Here is an 18,080-nt window from a genome sequence, read left to right as displayed (position 1 = left end):
TATTTCTGAGCCACCCCAGCCGACCAGGCATAGCTGAAGGCCACTGTAAATTATCTCTTGTGTTTGGCAATCCCAAGCTGCACTGAGCTTCATGCCTTCCTGAAGTTCTCTCCTTCTCTAGGTTGGCCTGAGGCTCAGCCTGTTCTAGGTTGGCTCCGCTGAGAGATTTCAGAACCTCTATTTGTCTCCTTGGTATATACCTCATCCTCCCTCCCTTCACTGACCCAGGCAGCCAGGATTTCAATGAAGTGCATTGTCACCAAAGGCTGATTAGGTTAATGGCTTGTTCCCAGCCTCCTGGAGAGCTGTGGCAGATTGCAAATCACTACCCTGTTCTAGAATGTGGCTTTCGACTATGTTTGGGAGGTCTCAGTCGAGTACACCCCCGTGGTAGGAGAGGTGACAGAACAAAGCCAAATTACTTTCACTCCTGGAAACACTGATCTTTCATGTCAGAGTTTGGGTTACTTCATTGTTTCGTGCCAGGAATAAAATTTCCCTGGTGTGACATTCATGGATAGCAATGGACATTCCCTGACTTTGAGCACTGAGAAACGAATGCTCCAATCTGCATGATCAAATCCCCAGGCAAACATCACCATGCTTTCTCAGTACTCCCTGTCTCTTGCATTTCCAAATCCTTACATTTATCCAAAATTCATGGAAATGTAATGCTTAATAAGAATTTTTACTGGGGGAGCTTTTAAGGTTACTATGATAAACACTGACTGCATGAAATTCATTAAATCCAGAATTATCAGATTTTCCTATGTGTCTGAAATATGAAAAAATATATATAGCCTGAATGCTACATGTTAAAGGTACACTTTCTGGATTTACATTACCATCCCTTAGTCTCTTTCAATGGAATGTTGATTTATGTTCAGGTTTAAAACCTTCATTTAATGTTAAAATTCTTAAACCTTAGACTTAGAGGGCTCCTTATTTTTCATCAGTTTTCTTAATTTAGCTTAACTAGATTCTATTCAGATAAAAAGCTAGGAAGAATGGCTGTTGAAGGTCACAGTGGCAGAGAATTCTACTCGCATGGCACTCCTTAGAGGTTTTTGTTTTCTTACAGAGCTCAGTGAGCTAACCTGATATTGCTGGAAAGGACTGGGAAGGCCAAAAAAGACCAGATTTCATTAAGACAATTTTATAATTTTAGAGCCCTGAAATTAATCTAAATATAAATCCCAGTACTAAACTTAGCCTTGAATTTAGTCCACAAACTGTTTATTATCCTACAAACTCCTATGTATGTTTCAAGGTCCGGTTTAGCTGTCCTCACCTCTTTGCTTTTCAATATGGTAGTTCCATTTTTAATTTTTTTGAGAAACTTCTATACTTTCCACAGTGGCTGTGCCAATTTACATTCCTACCAACAGTGTATGAGGTTTCGCTTTCCTCCACATCCTCACCAACACTTGTTATTTGTTATCTTTTTGATAATCACCATTCTGTCACCGCCACTTTTTTTAATTAACTAAATTTATTTTTTACTAGGGTAAAGTTGATTTACAGTGTTCAGTCAATTTCTGCTGTATAGCCTGGTGACCCAGTCATTTACATATATATAAACACTCCTTTTCTCATAGTATCTTCCATCATGGTCTATCCTGAGAGACTGGATATAGTTCCCTTTGCAGTACAGTAGGACCTCATTGATCATCCATTCTAAATGTAATAGTTTGTATCCACCAACCCTAAACTCCCAGTCCATCCCATTTCTTCCCCGCTTCCCCTTGGTAACCACAAGCCTGGTTTCGATGTCCCTGAGCCTGTTTCTGTGTTGAAGATAGGTTCTTAAGAGGTTTCCCTGATACCCCAGATAGTGTTCATCACTCTTTCCTTGGAGGACCTCTGCTGGTAAATATCTGTTTCATTTACTTTTCTACTGCACACCTGCTTGTTCATATTACCAGTTTCTTTATTACATGTTAAATTCTGTAACATTAGTTGATGCTCAATGAGTTTTTGTTGAAATGATGAATATGGTAACACATGCTGGATATACCATGATATGATATTAAAGCTTGGTACCCAGGTATTCTGAGTACTTATACCATGATTTAAATTAAAACCCACCATTACTAGAGCAAGGAAAGACAAACAGGTTGCAGGACAAATCTGGACCACAGATGTTCTATTTGACTCCCTCCATGTTATGAAATAATTGATTCAGGTGCCAGCATTTAAAAGTCGGGAGACTGCACATGAAAGTCTGCATTTCCAGTTTCTTAAAATGTCTAAATCTGTCTGGTCACTTAAGATGGAGCATGATAATGTGAGAAAAAAGAATGTATACATGTATGTATAACTGGGTCACCATGCTGTATAGTAGAAAATTGACAGAACACTGTAAACCAGCTATAATGGAAAAAATAAAAATAATTATATAAAAACAGAACAAAACAAAAATGCCTAAATCTATGGCAACATCCAACAAGCATTTCCATATGGCCACCAGGGGAGGGAATTAGCAGCTGAGTACACAGCTTCCTTTGCTTATTCCTTCCCCTCACTCAGCCCCTTAAAGCATTTCAGTTGTGGTGTTCCTTTCAGACCATCAGATTTTTCATTGTTTCAGGTGACAGGATAGTTTATGCAGAGACAGCCATGTGCTATTGAAAGCAATTAATACACATTTGGTATCTATCTAGTTTTAGGAAGATGTACAGAAAAAGAAGCCAGATGCTTTCCATTAAGTAAATTAAAATTTGAGTAGGGGGTCAGAATGAGAGAAATTAAAAACTCATATCCATGAAACTATATGGAATACCGGTCCCTGGCCAAAGGCATATCTATGTAATTTTTTTTTTTAGGAGAGGAATAGTGATTTTATTAGCATGGAATAATCTTCATAAATAATTTTAACAGAATAGTTTATATTTACCTTTATTTTACTGATTTGAGAATAATCGATACTATGAATGCACTATCAAATTGTACTATGTTGCTGTTTCTCCACTAACATTAAAAAAACATGATGTCAGCAATAATCATTTAATTATTTTTGCATCATATGCTTTGGTTTTCTTCATCATTTTGCCTGGATTTCAGTCAGGGATATCTATGTAATTTCTACAATTTTCTACATCTATAGAGAACAAACAGTTCCAAGATGGAAATCACATTTGATGTCTCACTGGCATGAGGCAGACCCAAAACTAAAGTGAAAACTAAACAATAAGACTGGAATTCTTTTAACAGGAGAGATAAGCTTCCCTAGTCATCCTGACTTATCCAAACATAATATTGGAAAGTCTGCCTCCTTCAGCTCATGTGAACAGTGACCTAAGGATGGCTCTCTTTCCCTTCTTCTCTTATACCTCATGTGGTCACTTCTGAGAAATCATCTTCTTCTACCTCCTCTGTTGGCAAGTCTTTCCATTGGGCCCAGAGGTTCACTTAATCACTAATTCACTCAACATTTACTGATGCTCGTTTTGTTAAAAATTATGCACTGCACAACTTAGAATAGATTTACAAGGAGATCCTGCTGAATAGCATTGAGAACTATGTCTAGATACTCATGTTGCAACAGAAGAAAGGGTGGGGGAAAAACTGTAATTGTAATGTATACATGTAAGGATAACCTGACCCCCTTGCTGTACAGTGCGAAAAAAAAATTATGCACTGGAAAGATCCAGAGTTCAAAAAGGGAAGGTCCTTCATCCCTGTGAAAATAGAAGCCAAAGCAAGCAAGTACAGGGAAGGGATCAACACTGACTTCCTCATAACATATCACGTGTACCCTCAACAACAGTGCAGAGAGGAAGTGCATCATGATGCCTGGATTAATAAGTCTGGGTCTTGCCTAAAAAAAAAAAAAACAAAACAGAAAACACCCCCAATTGATATGGGAATGAAGAACAAGTATGTAAGAAAAAACATTGTAGTGTACTTACAAAGTAACATATCAATATTGGCTGGGACCTGGTGAGTCAGGTGTGTGTGTAGGAGATTGGGGGGTGGGAGTGGTTATTCCAGGACCACTTCCAAAGCATATGGACTCAGAAACAGGACTGGAAGGATGCCTTCATATCTTTGCACAGGCTCTTCCTTCTGGCTGGCATTTATATTCTTCTCTGTCCACCTAACAAGCTCCCATTTGTTTGTCTAGATGGGCATGGAGTGTTAGTTCCTCTGAGGCTTTCCCAGGCCCCTCAACCAACAGAATTAGCCCCACCCCCTACCCTGCCCCACCCCATAGCCTCTCCTATGCCCCCACCATATCACTCTGTTCTCCATGGCCCTTGCAGACCACAACTGTTGAGGAAATGCATTTAACCACTGAATCCCCAGCACTAATAAACTTTTGGTGCTCCAAACTGGTTAAGTGAATAAAGGAGAGGCAGTGGGTGGAAAGAGGGTGGGTGGAGTAGCCTTTTGAACAGAGGAATGACATACAAAATGGAATGGCTGAAGGAAAACCTATGTCATGCACCATGGAGTGAGAGTATTTCTGCTTGACTGGGGTAAAGAATTTGTGTCAGGGAAAAGAGAAAAATGAGGTTGTTGAGGGTAAAGCAAGTCTATAGAGGGCCTTGGATGCATTAGGAAGAGGAGAAAAGCACATCTTGCCATAACCCCGAAGATTCTTTCTCATTTTCTCTGCTGCTTTTATTTGATCCCAAACCAACCTCTTGAGGGGCATCTCATCATTGCAAGCCCTGCCCGGCAGGGCTTGTGTGATCTTTACAGTGTTCCTTGTCTCTCAGGCCACTTTCTGAAGCTCAGACAAGTTCATGTCCTTTCCAGGGCTCAGTGTATAAAAGAGAATCCCTGCTGCACGTTCTCTATGTGTTTTCATGTCTGACAGATGTCCGTAATGAAGCCAGCATGGTCCTCTGATCACGCAGGATGACAGATCACTGCTGGTGTGTCCTCCATCTGGGCCCTGGCATTCCTCAGTGTCCCTGAAGCATCACTGTACTGCTTCTCCTGTTGTTCTGCTGGTATTTCTGAATTAGAGCACAGGTCTGCAGGGCAGGGCTGGGGGCTGGCTCTGAGGTCAGCACACAAGCAGCTTAAGGGCAGAGCTAATCAGCTTTAGGATTTCATAAGGCAAGCACATGTCCTATCAGTGTAGGGAGCCAGGCAGCTGCTCTAAACTTGTGGGGATTTTCTTGCCTCTTCTCTTGACTCTTTTGAGGCTTGTGGCTCAAGAGAGGTACCCATCAGTCAGAATAAAAGGCTTCCCTGCCAGAATTCAGGACACAAAGTACTATCCTACACCTCATCCCTCTTTCACTCACTGCCTTCTCCTCTCATATTGCTTTCTATATTATTATATTGTCTTACTGATGATTTCTTCTTTCATCTTACTTAACTGTACATATCTTGAAAGTACCCAAAAGGCAGATATGGAGAGCTTTTAAAAAGCAAAATAGGAGTTCCTGTTTGGCTCAGCAGAAGGGAATCCGGCTAGTACCCATGAGGATGCGGGGTTCAATGCCTGGCGTCACTTTGTGGCTTAGGGATCCGGCGTTACCATCAGCTGTGGTGTAGGTCACAGACATGTCTTGCATCCCACATTGCTGTGGCTGTGGCATAGTTGCAATTCGACTCCTAGCCTGGGAACTTCCATATGCTGCAGGTGTGGCGCTAAAAAGCAAAATAATAATGATAATGATAATAATAATGAAAATAAAAAAGCAAAATACATATATTTAAAAATGTTTAATATGGTTGGCATTTTCAAATTTATCTGAAAGGCCAAATACCATCAAGGAGACGGTTTTGGGCTGACTTTTTGATTGTTCTGTCCTGGGTAGTTCTGCAAGGATGTGTTCATTATGTACTGGCAAATTCTAAGGTAGCAAAGAATGTAAGTGCCTAAGAATCATTGCTTTTCAGAAGTAAGCAAAAGGATTAAAAATATGAATGGGGCACCTAGGTAAAGGAGATTGATAGAAAAAATACGAACAAGTGGACAAGAAAAGTCATGGTGTTCAAACAAAGGAGATTACAATCTTATTGTGGTTAGAAGCATCTCTCTTAAGGGCAATGTCATCAAGATGGTGACATGGTCATTCCTGAATTCAGTTCTCCTCACAAGAACACCAGCTAGCAACACCAACATAGGCAAGACATCACCGTGAAAATCTTAGCATGGAGGTAAGGTGGAAGCTGACCTCTGGACCATGGAGACCAAGAAGGACCTCAATAGAAGAGTAAGAGAAAATGCTAGACTTTGATCCCATCGCCCCTCCCACAGGATGGTGCAGTGCCACACTGAGAGACCTCAAAGGCCTATAGATTCTCCAGTGGGAAAAAAAGCCCAAAGTGGAGTCCACCTTCCCAGCATTGCAGGTCATCCCCAGGGAGGCTCACTTGGGTCTTGGACCAGAGGAGTCACAGGGAAGCTGTGGGGTTTGACACTGGAGATCACACTGAGGTAGAGAAGGGGGCAGGGCTTACAATAACCAGCAGTTGGACCTGGGCAGACCAAGTTTCTCCTTGCAGTGAGGTAAGAAGTCCCAGCCAGTGGCTTTGCCCATCTGCAGAGCCAAGCAGCCAAGCAGGTGATCTCCTCTGGCTGGAGTATTTGATACATAGTTCTGCCTGATTTGATCTCCAAATAACAAGCTGTGATGGCCTTGGAGCCTCCTCTTCTGCACCACCCGGGTAGGGAAACAAGCTCTTAGCATTACCTACTGCTGAACAAAGCCCTCAGTCTTGCCTGATGAGGAAGCATAACCAGAACACCTGGGAGACTGAATAGCCCACCCTATAGTTACACTTACAGGGGCAACTGAGCAGAGAACCCATCCAGTGGCACTGCCTGACCAGAGAGCTCAATGGACAGTTTTGCCTGACCTTGGTCCCCAGACAGTGAGCCTTGCCAGCTGTTCTATGACAGGGAAACAAATTTATAGGCCTGCTCATTACTGAGTATGGTTCCCAACTAGGAAGCCTGCCTGTGAATGCAAACAACTATGGAGCCCATTCTACAATTGCACTTGAGCAAAGAACCAAGCCAGCAGTCCTAGCCAGCTATTCCCATCCAGGGAACCCCAACTCAGAGCTCAGGCAGTGGTCTCACTAAAATAGAGACCCTGATAACAAGCCCCACTGGTCAAAGGATGCTACCAGAACCATCAGAACCTCAAGCTGAGCTGACAGGTGAAGTGCTCCTTCTCCCCAAGTGAATCTGTAAAGTCTAGAAGAGGAATCTGCTTTCTCAAATGCACAGATACCAATACAAAGAATCTAAGATCAGAAAGAATCAGATAAACATGATGTCATCAAAAAATAAGATAAAATAAAACTCTAATAACTGACTCTATAGAAATGGAGGTCTATGAACGGTCTGGGAAAAAAAAAGCTTCTGAATAATTCTCTTAAGGAAGTCTAGTAAACTACAAGAACACACAACTAAACGAAATTAGGAAAATAATGCATAAACAAAATGAGAGGTTCAACAAGGAAACAGAAACCATCCAAAAAACCCCAGATATCTGAGAGTTTAAGAATACACTGAGTGAACTGAAGAATTCAATAGGGAACTTCAACAGCAGACTTGACCAAGTAGAATAAATTAATGAATTATAAGTCATTTGAAATTATGCAGTCATCTGAGAAAAAAAAAAGAAAAGAAAAAAAAGAAAAAGATATAAAAACCTTTGGAGTTTAGGGGACACACTCAAGAGAAATGATATAAACAATATATGCATTATGGTTAAGGACTGTTTCTGCTGGAACAAATCTATAAAACCTGCAGGAGGTGACCATTTATTCAAATGCACAACCAAGAATACCAGAAAGGAAGGGGAGATAAAGACTTTCCCAAACAAACAAAAGCTGATAATATCACCATTAGACCTACCTTATAAGAAATGCTATGAGATGTTCTTCTGGAGGGAATATAATTATGTTAATTAACATCATAAAAATACATGAATGTAGGCATAAAACTTACTGGTAACAGTAAATATACGGACAAGGCTGGATTTTCTAATTTCGTAGTGATGTCGTGTAGTTTACCTACAACTCTAGCTTAAAACTTTAAAGAAAAAATATTAAAAATAACTGTAACCACAATAATTTATTACTGGATACAAAGCATAGAGATCTATAAATTATAACAATAATATAAAATGTGATAATAATATAAAATAACATAAAATGTGTAGGGTTGATGTATGCTATTGAAGTTAAGTTGTAATCAACTTAAAATAGGATGTTATAAATAGAAGATATTTTAAGTCTCAATGATAACTACAAAGGAAAAACCTGTAGTACTTACACAAAAGATTGTGATAAACAAAGCATTCTGCTGCAAAATGTCATCAAGTCACAAAATAAATCATTAAGATAAAAGAGCAAGGAATCAAAGATTTATAACACAATCATCAAACAATGAACAAAATGGCAAAAGTAAGTCGTCATATACCAATAGTTACTGTTTTTTTTTTTCTTTTTTTTTTCTTTTTATGGCCACACCTGTGGTATATGGAAGGTCCTCCTCAAATAATTATTTTAAATGTAAATGGAATAAATTCTCCAATACAAAGACATAAAATGGCTGAATGGAATTTTTTAAAAATCCAACAATATTCAGCTTAAAAGCTCACTTTAGCTTTAAATATACATACAGACTGAGAGTATAGGGATAGGAAAAGATATTTCAAACAAATGATAACCAGCAGAAAGCAAGGTTAGCTATATTTGTGTCAGACAAAATAGACTTTAAACTACAAATGCTCAGAAGAGACTAATAAGGTTATAGTATAATGATAAAGCGTCCAATCCATCAAGAATATGTAGCAATTGTAAATACTTATGCACCCAACATTGGAACATTGATATATCTGAAGCAAACACTAACAGAAGTAAAAGGAGAAATAAACAGCAGTACAGTAATAGCTGGAGACTTTAATACTCTACTCTCAACAATGGATAGATCTCTAGCAAAGAACCCATAAGGAAACAGTGGATGTGAAAACACTATAAATCAAATACACCTAACAGACACACACAGAACATTCCATTAAACAACACAAAAATATACATTCTTCTCAAGTGCACACAGAACAATTTCTAGGATAGAGTATATGTTAGGAAATAAAACAAGTCTTAGTTAATTTAATAACATTGAACTCATATCTTTTCTAAACATAGTGACGTGAAACTATAAATCAATAACAGGAGAAAAACAGGATAATTCACAAATGCATGGACTTAAAAAAAAAAGCCTGAACAACCAATAGATCAAAGAAGAGATCAAAAGGAGAAGGAAATGAGGCCCAAGTGTAGCAGAAGGGAGGAAATAATAAAAATCAGAGGAGAAACAAGCACAATTAAAAACAATAGAAACCCAATGGAAAAATGGGCAAAAGACCTGAAGAGACATTTCTCCAAGGAAGATATACAGATAGCCAATAAGCACATGAAAAAATGCTCAACATCACTGATTATTAGAGAAACGCAAATCAAAACTACCATGAGATATCACCTCATACCAGTCAGAATGGCCATCATTAATAAGTCCACAAATAACAAGTGCTGGAGGGGTTGTGGAGAAAAGGGAACCGTCCTGCACTGTTGGTGGGAATGTAAGCTGGTACAACCACTCTGGAGAACAGTATAGAGGTACCTTAGAAATCTATACATAGAACTACCATATGACCCAGTGATCCCACTCTTGGGCATATATCCAGACAAAACTTTCCTTGAAAAAGACACATACACCCGCATGTTCCTTGCAGCTCTATTTACAATAGCCAAGACATGGAAACAACCCAAACGTCCATTAACAGATGATTGGATTAGGAAGATGTGGTATATATACACAATGGAATACTACTCAGCCATAAAAAAGAATGAAATAATACCATTTGCAGCAACATGGATGGAACTAGAGACTCTCATACTGAGTGAAGTAAGTCAGAAAGAGAAAGACAAATACCAGATGATATCACTCATATCTGGTATCTAATATCCAGCACAAATGAACCTTTCCACAGAAAAGAAAATCATGGACTTGAAGAATAGATTTGTGGTTGCCCGGGGGAGGGGGAGGGAGTGGGAGGGATTGGAGCTTAGGGTTAAAGGATGCAAATTATTGCTCTTGAAATGGATTTACAATGAGATCCTGATGTGTAGCATTGAGAACTATGTCTAGATACTTACAGCACAGCACAGCAATGGTAGAAAAAAGAATGTATACATGTATGTGTAACTGGGTCCCCATGCTGTACAGTGGGAAAAAAAAGTGTGTCTGGGGAAATAACAATAAAAAATAAATTAAAAAAAAACACTACTGTAGTGAAAAAAAAAACAATAGAAAGGATTAACAAAATAAAAGAGCTGGTTTTTGAAAAGATAATAAAAACTGACAAACCTTTGGTCTAACCCAGAGAAAAAAGAGAGAGGACTCAAATGAATAAAATTATAAATGAAAGAGGAGACCTTATAACTGATACCACAGACATGCAAAGGATCAGAAGAGACTACTCTGAACAACTATATGCCAACAAATTGGAGAAACTGGGAAAAAAACTGAGAAATTCCTAGAAGCAAAAAAAACCTAAATCATGGAGAATCAAAAAATCTGAACAGACCAAGAATGAGTTAGGTGACTGACTCAGTAACCATAATGTTCACAGCAGAGAAATGGAAAGGACCTAATAGTTCACTGGTAACCAAAGATTTAAGAAAATTTGATGCCAAAAATTCTCAAACTTTTCCAAAAAGTTGAAGAGGAATGAATACTCCAAATTACATCTTACGAGGCCAGCATCACTCTGATTCCAAAACCAGATAAGAATACTAAGAAAAGTGAACTACAGGCCAATATCCCTGATGAAGACACATGTAAAAATTCTGAACAAAGTCCTTGTAAACTGATTTCAACAGCTCAGTAAAAGGATCATACACCAAAATCAATTGGGAATCACCCCTTAGATGCAAGGATGGTTCAACATATGCAAATCAGCAAGTGCGATAAATTATGACAATGAAAAATCCTATGATCATCTCAATAAATGCAGAAAAAGTCATTTGACAAAAATTCAGCATTCATTCATTATAAAAACTCAACAAATTGTGTATAGAAGGAATATATACTCCAACATGATAAAGGCCATATATGATAAGCTCACAGCTAACATCATACTAAATAGTGAAAAGTTGAAAACTTCTCCTCTAAGATCAGGTACAAGACAAGGATGCCCACTTTCACCACTCCCATTCTTCATGGTACCGAAAGTTCCAGTTGGAGATTTCAAGAAAAAAATAAAAATAAATAAAAGCCATAAAATCAGAAAGGAAAAAGTATAACTGTCTCTATTTGCAGATGATATTATTTATAGAAAACCTAAAAAACTTCATCAAAAAACTGTTAGATATAATCATGAATTGAATAAAGTTGCAGGACTCAAAATCAACATAGAGAAATCAATAGCGTTTCTATACAATAACAACTAATTATCTAAAAAAGAGATAAGGAAAACAGTCCAATTTACAATAGCATCAAAATCAGTAAAATGCTTAGGAATAAATCTAACCAAGAGGTGAAAAATCTCTGCAATGAAAACTGTAAGACACTTATGAAAGAAACTGAAGATGACACAAATAAATAGAAAGATATCTTGTGTTCATGGATTGGAGCAATTAATACCATTAAAATGCTCATACAATCTAAAATATTGATAGATTTAACGCAATTATTATCAAGATTACAGTAATTTTTTACAGAAATAGAAAAACAATCCTAAACTTTGTTTGGAGCCACAAAAGACCCTTAATAGGTAAAGGAGCCCTGAGAAAGAACAGAGCTGGAGGCATAACACTTCCTGATTTCAAACTGTATTATAAACTGATAGTAATCAAAAGAGTATGATACTTGAATTAAAAACAAACACATAGACCAATGGAACAGAATTAAGAACCCATAAATAAACCCATGCATGGTATGGTCACTAATATTTGACACGGGAGCCAAAACTACTCATGGAAAAAATACAGATCTTCTTCAGTGTTGCCGTGAGCTGTGGTGTAGTTCATAGACGTGGCTCAGATCCTGTGTTGCTGAGGCTATAGCGCAGGCCATGGGCTACAGCTCTGATTTGACCCTTAGGCTGGGAACCTCCATATGCTGCGGGTGTGGCCTAAAAAGACAAAAAGGCAAAAAAAAAAAAAGAAAAAAAAATACAGGATCTTCAATGAACGATGCTGGGAAAATTGGATAACCACATGTAAAAGAATGGAACTAAACCTCTATCTTAACACCTTTCATAAAAATTAACTCAAGATGAATTAGACTTAAATGTAAGATATGAAACCATAAAACTCCTACAATAAAACATAGGAACAAGAACTCCTTGATATGGGTCTTGGCAATGATTTCTTGGATGTTACACCTAAAGCCCAAATAACAACAACAAAAAAAAAGCAAGTGGAACTACATCAAACTAAACAGCTTCTGCACAGCAAAATAAATAATTGACAAAATAAAAGACAACCTATAAAATGGGTGAAAATATTTGCAAACTACACATCTGATAAGGGATTAATATCTAGAATAAATAAGAAACTCTTACAACTCAACAGCAAAATATCAAATCCAATTAAAAAGTGGTCCTTTTTTGAAAGAAAATATTCAAATGGCTAACAGGTACAAGAAAAGGTGCTCAATATCACTAGTCATCAGCAAAAGATCATATCAAAACCACAGGAGATATCACTTCACACCTATTAGAATGTGTTATTAGAAAGACAAAAGTTAACAAATGCTGGTGATGATCTGGAGGAAAAAGAACTCTTATACACTGTCAGTAGGAAACTGGTGCAGTCACAGTGGAAAACAGTGTGGAGGTGCCTCAAACAATTAAAAACAGAACTACCATATGATTCAGCAATTCCAGTTATGCATAAACCCAAGGGAAATGCAGTAACTTTCTCAAAGAAGAGATATCTACACCATCATGTTTACTCACTGTGGAATTATTTATAATAAGCCAAGATGTGGGAACAACCTAAATCTCCACCGATGGATAAATGGATAAAGTGTGATATATACAGTATATACATATATATATATATACACATACACACATTATATATATATACACACACATACATATAGTTTTAGAGATAATTTATAAACATATATGCAATAGAATATTATTCAGTCATAAAATATAATGAAATCTTGCCATTTGTGGCAAGATAATGAAATCTTGCCATTTGTGACAACTAAATGAAATAAGTCAGAGAGAAGTAAATACTGTATGATCTCATTATATATTGAATTTTTTTTAAAAAAAAGAACTCAGAGAAAAAGAATACATTGGTAGGGAATGGGGAATTGGAGACCTTTATAAAGGGGATAAAGGGTACAAACTTCCAGTTATAAGACAACTAAGTTGTGGAGATATAATGTACAGCATGGTGACTATAATTAATAATTATATATTATGTATTAGAAGTCATATCACATATTTGAAATCGTTTGTGAGATCTTAAAAGTTCTCATCTCAAGAAAAATAATCAGTACATGGTAACTTCTTAGACTTATTGTGATGATCATTTTGCAATATATATATATATCAAATCATATTGTACACCTTAAACACATATAATGTTATATGTCAGTTATAACTCAATAAAACTGGAAGAGAAAGAATAAAGGCAATTAAATCATTGCATACAAAAAAATAAACAAGCCAAAAGAAACACCCTCCCAACACTCAAAATTAAATTCCATTAAAAAATATACTGAATTAAGTGCTAAGCCATTAAAGTACACACTGAATGTGGAAGAGGACAGTAGCTGTGGGAGGGTAAAATGTAACATTCAGTATAGTAGTTGCCCTTGAGGAGATTACCATTGAAGTGAAACAAAAGTGAACATGAAATCTCAAGTTATGGGGGTTGCACTGTATGACCTCCACAATCAGTACCATGTGACACTAGGATTCTATGACTGCACACAGGACAATGATCTACTTATGTTGTGGCATGGATCACCAATACTATGGGAGCTCCAGCAGAAGGAAGGTTCGGGGAGGACCCCCACAGCCCTGAAAGGCCCCTAAATGCCTGTGGAATTGGGTTGCTCCTTAGGATTCACTGCTTGAGGGCAGGTGAAGAAGTGAGTGTGTGGTATAGTGTCCTGCCAATTAAGGGTCATGGATAGATTTATACTCTGAAAATAAAGACTGAAGGAAGGAAAAAAATACATCAGAAGCACAAGTCAAATTTAAAATCCTCTCATCTCATCTGAAATAATAACATAAAACAAAACACTAGCAAAAAATAAAGTCAACACTCCAAGAAGTGACAGCACATTTTTACACCTTGGTTCTAAGCTGTCAGATTCTCAACTGTTTGTGAGCATAATCTGTACTCTAATATTCTTTTCTTTCTATCTTGGCCTAAAGATATGAATATAGGACCCTTCGAAATATCAGATAAAAAAGAAAAGAAAAAACCATGCTAGGCAGAAAAATGAGAATAATGTCCTATCAAGATAATGATAACACAGGTGTCCAAAAGAAGACAAGAACAGAAGAGGGAGAGTGGAAAATCTTGGATGCCACAAATCAAGAGGCTTTCAGAAATGTGTAAATATGGTAGGCTCCTTACTGCAATTATACTGCAAGAACCCTCTGATCTGATATGATCACGGGTGGGCCAGTTCATCAAAATGTCTGTCAGAGGACAGAATTTGAAAAATATTTCTCGTGTGCATTCATGTCCCATGCAGAGGGAGCACAGATTAGAAGTGAAAAGAAGGAAGTGGACCCTGACCATCAATTTAAATTCCCACTCTGTCAATTACTGCTGAATGACATGACCTCTTGTTACCCAAGTGTTCCCATCTGTAAAATGGGTGCAGAGGTAGTTCCTGCCTCACAGCACCATGGTGCAGATTAAATTGGTGAACACTCTAAAGGTTGTAGAACAGTATATGATCCATGGTAAGCATTATGTATGTTAAATAACATTTTTGGTAGTGCCCAAACTGTTTCTTTGTCTAGGTATCATTATTAGAGTCCTTCTACATCTTTTTTTTGGGGGGGGGGCATCAAACATGTGCTTTATGTATTATTGTCTATGATTTCTAGGTTTTGTTTTTCTTAACAGTGGAATGAGATTTTAATAACCACTTGAGAAGCAAATTACATGCAGAACACCTCTGCATTTAATACAATCCCTCAACTCCCACAATTTATTTTTTTGCAGTTAGACACCTAAATTTCATTTGATCACAAACATTTTTTTTAGGAATTTTCCTTTAGAGTGCTTTTGAAGCACTCAACTTTGTTTTATAGAGACAATTCCTTTTGTACTACATTTCATCAGTTTATAAAGTAGTTAAAAGTCACATAATTACATGACAAGTACTACTCATATGAACATACCGAGTTACAAATATAACTCATTCGTCGTGGAGATTCCACCTAACTGGGAAGATAAGTAAGTACTCCTAATAGAGAGGTCTCTATTAGTTGCCAATGTTCAGTAAATTGAGAGTATTATTTAATATGATTTTTCAGTGGAAATGGTGAGCATTGGTTAATCTGGCCAGTAAATTCAAATAAGGTTAGTTTATAGACCATAGTTCCATTAAGAATGTTACTTTTGGATTTCATTTGGTTTCTTAATTCATTAGAATTTAGTTTAAATTATTGATTTTAATATAGAGGGCCTTCTTAATTTGATTTGTTACCATGGTCCCAGAGATCCTTTTATGGAAATTGGAATCAACAGAGAAGTTTATTGCCATTCTTAAGATTTTAGTTTTCAGCTTAGGCTTCTTTTCTTTCCTACCATGGACCTTGGTCCCTTTGCAGGTTTCCAAGAATCTGTCAATTATTCCTTAGAACTATGTCTTTTCATTCCTCCTATACCAGAATTTTCTTAATAATATCCATGTAATCCCTTATTATCTATTTTTGAGGGACAAAGAATTAACGATTTCCTATAAATTATTTTCTTTTCTAATATTTATAGCGTATCTACTAATCACAATAGGTTCGACAATCTTCTTTCCACTTTTCTCTTCAGATAGCTACTTAAGATTGTAGAGAATCATTAGGCTGGGTTCAGCTGATAACAACTAGTGTAGTTTTTTTAAGATACACAGAAAACTGCTTAGAAGTCTACTGTACTGAATCTCTAGTACATGCACAGAAGCTATAAGGTCAAGGACACTTGGGACCAGGCACACTGGTGGATTTGCTGTACTCACCAGCCAGTCACACTCTCAGAGAGACTGGGCTGGACCAGCATGGTTGCATAGTTCCAAAGCATCCACATAAGACAGGAAACATTCAGAAGAAGAGGTACAGGTATAAACCTCTCTTACGGGTAATGTAAAATAACACCCAAACTGGCAGAATGAACCTGGGTCATTTATTCATTATTCCATTCAACACATAATTATAGAACTTCCATAGGTGCAAAGCAAGCTCAAACTGTTTTACGTTAGCCAGTGCTCCATGATATGTATTCATGCCACCAGGAAATTAAAAAAAAAAAAAAAAAAAAAAAAAATCACAGGTCAAATGGCTAACAGACCACCTGAAAAGCAGCAACTTTTTCTATCTATGATTCAGAGTCCTAAGATATTAGCAGGCAGGCATCATTTTCGATACTATTCTAATTTGAAGAACTATTAACAACCCATCTTTTTGAAAATCCATTTAAATTAGAATGGCTCCTGGAAGCGAGGTCTATTTAGAGAGAAATAATGAGTTGGCTGGAAACACCCAATGAATCACCACTGAGTTCCATTGTTAGCACAAACACCATCCTCTGCCATTTGGATATGTATTTAAAAAATCTGTGATAGCCAATGAAAAAGTTTAAATATTTGTGGCCCTTGTTCTTATTGTGGAAATAAACCATTGTGATTCATAGACAGGGATGGCAGATCCTTAAAAAATTATTCCAGAAAAGCCTCCAGTTAAAACAGGCAAAGCAGAAAAACTCATGAACATGCAACAGCTGTTAAAAGTAATTATAATTTTGGATCTTGATTATGAGAGAACAAACTAAATACAACTTTTTACAGATGCAAGATTCTCTATGACCAGTGTTTATCATGCTGGGATCAGGAAACTGAATAGAGATAGATGATTTTTTTTCTCCACACAATTTTTGAGTCATAAATTATGAATTATGCACTAACAGATAAAGCAGAGAGAAAATTAATTTAAGAGATGAGATCTATTTTACAATTCAGAGAGCTCTTTTCTTTTAATTTGGGAGAGGAAATTATGTTTTGATGTTCAGCTTTACCAAACATCTTTCTTTTTCTGAAATGAACTGCAATTTCTCATTTTTCTTCCCTGAGGAGTCAGGGAAAGATGTTGGTTCTGAAGTTTAGAGGATACATTAGCAACACTGTCTCATCTATCTGGAGAGATGTTATCCTATGGAACTTTCTATGATGATGGAAATGCTACATATAAAGGTGGTCTAACATGGTAGGTGCTGGCCATATGTGGCTTTTCAACACTCGAAAAGTGACTAATTTGACATAGAAAATTAACTTTCACTTAAATTAATTTTTAGTTTCCATAGCACCACATGGCTAGTGGCTACAGTGCTGGACAGGCTAGTCTAGAGGAGACTTCAGTCTTTCCCCTTTCTTTTAGTCAATGTGACCAGGCAGCTGAAGGTCTGTATACTCCCCCTGTGAAACCTCACACATGCCTCGCCAGCTTAGTCTCAGAAGGGCTCTGAGAGTGACTTAGGAGAGCTTGTTTGAGCAAACACTCACATTAATAGGATTTAAAAAAATAGGAAACGGGAGTTTCCCCTGTGGCCCAATGGGATCAGCAGCATCTCTGCAGCACCAGGATGCAGTTTCGATCTTGGCCCGGCACAGTGGGTTAAAGATCCCTTGTTGCCACAGCTGCATCATAGTTCGCAGAGATCTGATCCCTAGCTGGGAACTCCATATGCCCTTGGATAGCTAAAAAGAAGAAAAAAAAAAAAAAAGAACCAGCAAAGATCAGCCTTCTAGACCTTTTGGCCATCCATGTGTCTCCCTGCAGTCAGATAAATTTTCTAGTGCTTTCTCAGGGACAGCTTCAAAATGATTCAAATGGTTTGAC

General features: G+C 37.4%; 1 protein-coding gene across 1 annotated transcript in view; it reads right to left on the bottom strand.

Moving 5' to 3' along the window:
• NCKAP5 (NCK associated protein 5) overlaps nt 1–18,080 on the bottom strand; it is a 1,051,270-nt gene that overhangs the window by 137,172 nt on the left and 896,018 nt on the right.

The sequence above is a fragment of the Sus scrofa genome, chromosome 15 (assembly GCF_000003025.6).
Source record: "Sus scrofa isolate TJ Tabasco breed Duroc chromosome 15, Sscrofa11.1, whole genome shotgun sequence".
NCBI classification, from domain to species: domain Eukaryota; kingdom Metazoa; phylum Chordata; class Mammalia; order Artiodactyla; family Suidae; genus Sus; species Sus scrofa.
Note: the sequence above shows the minus strand (reverse complement) of the source record. Positions and strands in the feature narration are given on the sequence as shown.